Source organism: Mus musculus, chromosome 3, assembly GCF_000001635.26.
Source record: "Mus musculus strain C57BL/6J chromosome 3, GRCm38.p6 C57BL/6J".
In the NCBI taxonomy this organism is placed as follows: Eukaryota; Metazoa; Chordata; class Mammalia; order Rodentia; family Muridae; genus Mus; species Mus musculus.
In genome coordinates, this window is record NC_000069.6 from 87,407,421 (window position 1) to 87,415,713 (window position 8,293).

General features: G+C 49.0%; 1 long non-coding RNA gene across 1 annotated transcript; it reads left to right on the top strand.

The window, feature by feature from the left end:
* Positions 1-3,989: 3,989 nt before the first annotated feature.
* On the top strand, positions 3,990-7,367 carry Gm40084. Its single transcript, XR_867411.1, has 3 exons — positions 3,990-4,140; positions 4,359-4,430; positions 6,874-7,367. It is a non-coding gene; the product is annotated as a predicted gene, 40084 (long non-coding RNA).
* The last annotated feature ends 926 nt before the right edge of the window (positions 7,368-8,293 follow it).

An 8,293-nucleotide genomic window follows, 5' to 3' on the forward strand; every position in this document is an offset into this window, starting at 1 on the left:
GAGCTTTCAAACCATGAGCCAGCATGAGCCCTTCCTCCCTTAAGTCCCATTTGTCATGTGTTTTGTGACATCAACCTCAAAATAAGTCCAAAGTTGTGATACTCCTGATACTTACGTCATAGACACAACTTTAGGTCCTTTGCTAGGTAAAGACCCACATTTGCTAACCCTTGAATCCGTTGTCCATAAACTGTACTGCCATGTGTAACAGTTCCCTGTCTCAGACGCATGTGTGTGTCCCTGATGAAATATTTGAGTTTTGTGTTCCAGTTTTGGTTTTCAATAAACTCTTGATTGTCTTGACTTTCTATGGCATAACAGCATTTACTGGGTCATATGTCACAACAGAACTGACACAATTCAAAACTCAAGGTCATGCAACTATATCTCAAGTCCATCACCGAAGAATTGTCGACTTTTCTATAGTGGAGTCCATTTCTTCAGTATAAATCCTACTGATCTGATTATAATTATTTGATGATTCAAGCTGTTTTACATAGCAGGGTCTCTCATCACTAAAATTGCCCCAGTCTCTGTGAAGATAGAGCCTTATCATCCACATTCAGGCCTGCCCTATATGATGAATGCTGCTTCACCCAGGATTTGGCTCTCACAGCACCATGCTGATGCCTACCTACATCCTGCCCTGCCCAACTTGTAGGCTATGTAAATGAGTGTCTTATTAAAAGAAGAAATGGAAAGGGGCAAGAAGGCAAAACAATTACTTGGGGGGGGCGGAAGAATAAAAGATACTGACATTACCTGGGGATACTTTCTCTTGGATTTACATTGTAAAATAAGTTATTGTATATTTGTTCCTTTCAAGGTGAATGTGAAATTTTCCATCTTGAAGAGTAGTTGTAATCACCTGCAGCTAAGCCTCGGGGGCCTAGGAGCACCCCCTACTGGAGGGAGGGGGTATTTCATGTGGCTCACCAGCCTTCAGGAGCTCCTCCCAAAGCCCCTCCCCTTCCTAAAGTTACACAAGAGGTAAATAATCTGCTGAGCTAACACTGCCGCTGTATACAGCTCACAGACGCTAAATGACCCAGGCAGATCGCAAGCATGCTAGCATACCTGACACCTGAGGGATACACTTTTAGGATAATACATAGATGGAGCCTGTCCAAGAGAATCACTCAAAATATTCTTAGGCTTTATACATATATTTAATAGAAATGACAAATTTATGTGAAAAGTACTAGAAAAAAAACTATACATGTGATTTCCTTAAAATAAAATTAAAATAATCAAACCGAAAAGGAATCGTCTTTGTTCAGTTTTGTCAATGTGATACAAACCTAGACATATATTGAAAGGGGATATCTTGATTGAAATTAAGTGGATTAAACTGGTCCAAACTGGATTAGACCAGTCTAAAGTGGATTAAACAGGCAGGCTCTTTTTTTTATTATTAGATATTTTCTTTACTTACATTTCAAATGTTATCCCCTTTCCTGGTTTCCCCTCCAAAAACCCCCTATCACATTCCCCCACCTCCTTCACCAATCCACCCACTCCCGCTTCCTGGCCTTGGCATTCCCCCACACTGGGGCATAGAACCTTCACAGGATCAAGGGCCTCTCCTCCCATTGATGTCTGACTAGGCCATCCTCTGTTGCATATGCAGCTAGAGCCACGAGTCCCTCTGTGTGTTTTCTTTGGTTAGTGGTTTAGTCCCAGGGAGCTCTGGGGTTACTGTTTATGTCATATTGTTGTTCCTCCTATGGGACTGCAAACCCCTTCAGCTCCCTGGGTTCTTTCTCTAGCTCCTTCATTAGGGACACTGTGCTCCGTCCAATGGATGGCTGTGAGCATCCACTTCTGTATTTGTCAGACACTGGCAGAGCCCCTCAGGTGACAGCTGTATCAGGCTCCTGTCAGCAAGCTCTTGTTGGCATCACAATAGTGTCTGGGTTTGGCAGGCAGGCTCTTAAACAGGATCAAGCTAGTCCAAACTAGTCCAAGCCTGTCTAAACCTGTCTACATCCTATTAAACTGGATAAAGCCCATCCAAACTGTAATAAACTAGTCCAAGCAGGTCCAAACTGGGTTGAAATGCTCCCAAAGGCAAGGGCACAGATTAGGATATGACCAGGACCTTGACAATGGACAAGCTGGGGAAAGGATGAAGTTGAGTTAGGGCTAAAAGTGAGAGTGTAGGTTTGGTGAAGAACTGAAGGAGATGGAAGCTAAGGGTGACTCTTACATTTCTGATACAGTGGCTGCACACTTTTCTTAGGAATTCTACAGCTCCTCTGGATGACTAAACATGGCACCGCAGAGTGGCAAGGTCTTCTCTAGTCTGGACTGGTCTGAACCAGTCTGGGCTATGGAAGTCCTGAGAATCTTTTTAGAGTCCCTTTCAGCTTTACAACCCAGCTTCTGCCTCCTGCACACACAGCCGGTGCTCATTGATTCTTAGTTTCTTGGTCTCTGGACCCGAATGGCCTCCACTAAAAATGGACCCACAGCCAACCCCCTCCCTCCTACCCTAGCAGTGTCCCAGGTGCACAGCCTGGGGCCCGGGGGTGGGGGGCAGTGCATGCAGAGAGTCACTGGGCATTCCAAAGCCCCAGCAGGTGCCACTCATGCCTCAAGGCCAGAGCAACCTTCCTGCCCCACTGCTCCAGGACACAGTGTTGCCAGTGAACTACCGGAATTGGATAGAAAGGGAAAGCTGAACCTAAGAACTCATTTTTTAAAACTTGTTTTTACATTTACTTGTGTACTGGGGAAAGGAGAAATAACAATGCCCTTGTGGAGGTCAGAGGTGAACTTGTAGCATCAGTTGGGTTTTCTCCTTCCTCCCTGCGTGTTTCCTCTGGAAACTGAACTAGTACCTTTATCTGTTGAGCCATCTCTCCTGTCCAGGGGAGCCCTCCCCTGCTTTTAAAAACTAAGAGTCATGCACATGGGTGTATTACTCATATAGATGTGTGTGTGTGTGTGTGTGTGTGTGTGTGTGTGTGTGTGTGTGCGTGTGCGTGTGCATGTGCGTGTGCGTGTGCGTGTGCGTGTGTGTGTGTGTGTGTGTGTGTGTGTGTGTGTGTGTGTGTGCCTGACCCTGTGTAGAAGCCATAAGAGGCAGGGTCTCTCTGTGAAGCCAAGGCTGAGTTTTCCAGGCCAGACTATCAGTCAGCAAGCCTCAGTCATCCTCCAGTCCCTGTCCCTTACAGAGCAGTTTGTTACTAGAGCACAGAGCGTCTGAATTCAGTCCCATGATCGCATAACCATCATCTTACCCTCTGAGGTGTCTTGTCATCCCAGGACACACTTGAAGGAGGGGGCAACTCCAGAGCTTCCCAACATTCGACTGCCTTTCTTCCTTTTTTATTATTTTTACTCCCCCACCTCCCCCCGCCGCCCTATCTGTAGTGCTGACTCAGCTCTGAGACCAGAGAAAGGGAATTGGGTGTCTTTCTTTGCCACACTCTGTCTTATTCCCTTCAGATGGGGTCTACCACCTGAAGCTGGGCTACTAAGTTCCAGGGATCCTGCCTCCACCCAGTTCCATGTCTGGCTCTTTATGTGGTGCTAGGAGGTTGCACTCAGATCATAATGCTCTCTTAACACCGAACCTCCTTCCTCTCTCTCCTCATTTACTTATTATCTACTCTTTTACTTTGTGAGTGCCTGTGTGTATGTGTGGGGGAGCGGGATAGTTGTAAGGGCGGGGATTGGTTACGGGGCGGGGGGGGGGAGCGGTATCAGAGGGGAGGCCACTAAACTGGGCGATTCCTCCACACACACAGGCTCCTGATGCTGCAGGAGACAAAGTGGAGGGGAGGCAAGAAGTGGGAGAAAGAGACCCACAACGCAAAAAAAGCTTGCTGGCCATGGGGTACTAACTAGGGTCCCCTCTAAGTCTCATAGCCTCGCCCACAGCTCAGTCCAGGTGAGTCTCCCTCGCGGCCGCCAGGGGGCGCCCAACTCACCTTGGGAGGGCAGGGACCAGGACCAGGACCTGGGCTGCAGGAGGTGCAGAGATGCAGCTCCAGAGCTGCCATCTGCTGACCGAGGCTAACTGAACAGGGCTCTTGTCAGAATTGGGGTGAGGGACCCCAAGGAGCAGGCAAGTTCGATGGGGCGAGCGCACTACGGAGCCTCTGCTGCTGGAAGCTAAGATACCCAGAACAGGTATCAGAGTGCCTGTGCCTATTCTCTGCATCCAGCTGCGCAGGTTCCTCTGCTGGGGGTGGGGGCACAGCATGAAGGGAAAAGTGGGGTCAGAGTGTGACAACCTGCCTCTTCTTTTCCTTTTTCTTCTTCCCCTCCCTTGCTTTCCCCCTATTCCTCTTTTTTCCTCCCTCCCTCCCCTTCCATTTCCTCTTCATCCTCCCTCCCTTCTCACAAAGGTGCACAGCTTCCCTCAAGCATCAGGCCAGCAAGCAGTTCTAGCCTTCACCTACCAGCTGCCAGGTACAGAGGTAGGAGTGTCTTGCTGGCCAAGTGGCTTGGGTGGATGGGGTGCTTCAGGCCTGGGAGAGGGAACCAAGGAGAGAGGGGTGGCCAAGTCACCAAGAGAGAGACCAGAGCCCAAGATCCTCTCACCCTGACTAGTGCTCACTGGGTGAGTGAGGGTGGGGTGAAAGGGGGCAGGCAGCTCTGGGTGAACAGGGTTTTCCTAGCCTGCAGCCAAGGAGCAGGTGGGACCTGGTATGGCAGCTCTGAGTGGGACATCACAGGGGCCACTCTGCAGACAGAGAGGTAGGAGAATGAGAGAGAGAGAGGGTCACTCTCCACTCAGGTCTGTACCCAAGGCTTGGGGGTGTTGGATAGGCTTCATTGCTGGCCCATAGCCTGGTTCAGGGCAAAGGCCTCTCTATGGAGCATGGGGCGACAGATCATCTGAGAAATGGTGGCAGGAAGACTTGTTTGGTGAACTCTTACGTATTCTTCAAAGCCCGGATCATAAAACCCATTCCTCCTCAGGGACTGATTCCCTAGGCACCCAGGACAAGACCAGTTTCCACACAGGTGGCTCTCCCTCCTGGCTCTTTATGACTACTATATGAGTTTCAGCCTCAAATTCTGTATTGGACAGAAGTGTGTTTGGGGTCAGAGGGATTTGAAGAGGGAACAGGGGAGACCTCTTGCATAAACCCAGAGGCAGGAGCAAGGCCAGGCCTCTGTCACCTTCCGGAGTCCTCGGCAGCTTTTCTCCCCAACCCTCTGGCCCCTCTGGCCTTTCATCTGCCTCCAGCTCAGGACCACCCAGACCTATGCCCCTCTTCTTCAGTGTCTGTGGGGACGACAGGGTGGGACCACCCAGACCTATGCCCCTCTTCTTCAGTGTCTGTGGGGACGACAGGGTGGGACCACCCAGACCTATGCCCCTCTTCTTCAGTGTCTGTGGGGACGACAGGGTGGGACCACCCAGACCTATGCCCCTCTTCTTCAGTGTCTGTGGGGACGACAGGGTGGGACCACCCAGACCTATGCCCCTCTTCTTCAGTGTCTGTGGGGACGACAGGGTGGGACCACCCAGACCTATGCCCCTCTTCTTCAGTGTCTGTGGGGACGACAGGGTGGGCCACAAGAATGCATGAAGAGATTAAAGTTGGTCTTCTGACCTTAAGTGAACTGGATTATAAGTTAGTCTTTTCTACCTCAAATGATCTAATTAACTAAACACACACACACACACACACACACACACACACACACACACACACTTGTGCCCAGTGACTTGCATTTTTAGTTAGTCCCACATATAGTCAAGTTGACTACCAAGTATACCCATCACAGTTGGGTTATCTCTGTGTAATATTTGTTATTCTTTCCCTGGAGAGCCGTCTACACCATCTGGTGTAATTGTGGGTGGCTGCACAGACATTGAATTGTCCCCACACACCTGTTTGTACAGTTTACACCATGACAATTCCATTACAGATAAAAGAACCCACCTCAAATGGTTCTCAGAGAAAGTTTTATTTTGTTTTTGTTTTAGGATTTGTATTTTTTTTATTTTTAATTATGTGGGGGTGGGGTGCCCACTTGTGAGTGACCCCAGAAAGAGTAACAGCTCCCTTGGAACTAAAGTTACAGGTGGTGGAGAGCCTCCCAGTAGGGGTTACTTGGAACCAAATGTGGGTCCTTTGCAAGAGCAATCCATGCTCTTAACTGCCAAGCTGTCTCTCCTGCCCAACAACAAAATCTCTTAAAAATATGTAGCACTTCCCCAAATTACCAGCTAGAGATGCAGGCTGTAGCCTGAGCTCCCGAAAGCAAAACGTAAATATAGCAAATGTCATTTGAGGGGGAAAAGGGTTTAATAATGAAGAGAGGAGACTAAAACAAAATTAAAAGTTATTCTTCAAATCTAACTTTGCATTGTAAAAACCAATATAAACTCATGGTAAGTAGTTTTAAATCTTTAAAAATAGATGTTTTCTGAATCTTTCCCAGAAAGGGAAATAAAATAGGTATCTGACATGGATGGAGGGAGGGAACTGAGGGGGGGGGGCTGGGCAGGAGGTGAGGATTAGGGGAGAGAGAAGGGAAATTGGCAAGGTGGGGCAGGGGGGGGGGGAGGCAATCTCTAGGACATGCCAGAGATCTGGGATGGGGGAAGTCCCAGGTGGCTTGTGGGGACGATGCTAGCTGAGACTCCTAGCAGTTGAGGATATGGAATCCTGAAGTGGCCATGTCCTATGGCCAGGCAGAACTCCCAGTGGAGGGAGAAGGACAGCAGCCTGCCCACAAAACCTTTGGCTCAAAATGTGTCCTGCCTAAAAGATGTGCATGGACAAAGATGGAGCAGAGACTGAGGGAATGGCCAGCCAATGACTGCCCTAAATCAAGACCCACCCTATGGGCAAGAACCAATCCCCGACAGTATTAATGATACTCGGTTATGCTTGCCGACAGGAGCCTAGCATAACTGTCTTCTGAGAGGCTCCACCCAGCAGCCAATGGAACAAATGCAGAGAAAGACTCACAGCCAAACTTTAGATGGAGCTCAGGTGTCTCACGGAAGAGTTGAGGAAAAAATTGAGGAACCCAAAGAGGACAGGTACTCCACAGGAAGACCAACAGAGTCAACTCACCTAGACCCTCAGGGGCTCCTAGAGATTGAATCACCAACCAAAGGGTGGGCATTGGTTGGACCTAGGCCGCTGCCCATATGTAGAAGATGAGCAACATGATCTTCATGCTGGTTCCCCAACAAGCCCCGCCCCGAATCCATTGCCTGCCTGCCTGCCTGCCTGTGGACCCCACTCCCCTAAAGGGACTGCTTTGTATGACCTCAGAGGATGCACCTATTCCTGCATCATTCCGGTGTGCCGGAGGGAGTTGGTACCTAGGAGGGGCTCCCCACTCTCAACGGAGAAGGTGAGGGTGGAATGGGGGAGGGTCTGTGTGAGGGGGTACCGGGTGGAAACAGACAAGGTGGGGCTAATATTGAGATAAAGTGAATAAATAAACTTAATAAAAATTAAAAATTAAGTACAATAAATGTTTTCCTAGGCTTGTCCTCTGAAAAGGCCTAGGAATAATTACCAAAAGTCAGCCATGAACAAGCACCCCATGCCTAGAGATGGTCTCTAAATACTATTTCCTGCTCATAGGCGTGCAGGCAGCAAACTGCAGAAATACTATGGAACAAATGACTCCATCTCTTCAACGAACACATGGAGAAAGGAAGGAGAGAGGGAGGAAGTGAGGGGATGGGCTGGAGAGCACGGGAAGGAGACAACAGGGCAGGGTTCAGTTGGGTTTGGTTGGGTTTTAGGAGAGCAAACCCTAGGCTGGAAAGAGTAGGCATACATTTTTTTGCAATCTACTTTTAATAAGGGTTCAATCTCTCCTCTAGCCCACCACTCAGCAGAGGGAGTGGTAGAGGAAAGTTATTAGGATGTGGGGGAAGTGGACCTGCTCATCAGTGGTTCTTCAGGAGTGATCTTGATCTTCTCTGGCACTAGTTCAGGCCCATAGCAAATATGACTTAGCAGCTGCAGACCAGTCCTCTAGGCAGGCAGACACCAGGCACAAACCAGCAGCTACAGTCCAGTCCTTTCAGCAAGCAGACACCAGGCACCAACCGGCAACCATAGTTCAATCCTGAAGGACCCACAAGGCTCCCCAACTGGCCTGAGGCAAGCTGCCACTGGGACCTCAAGAGCAGTTCTTGGCCGAGTGTCTTCTCTCAATGACTGTGTTACCACAAGCTGAGCCCAACCATGCTATGGAACCAATACATTAATGTCTTTAGTGAAGAATAGCAAGGTGGAGCAAAACAAAGCTCAGTGCTCATCTCCCATTGTCTGTGGGGTCATATTTATACTCC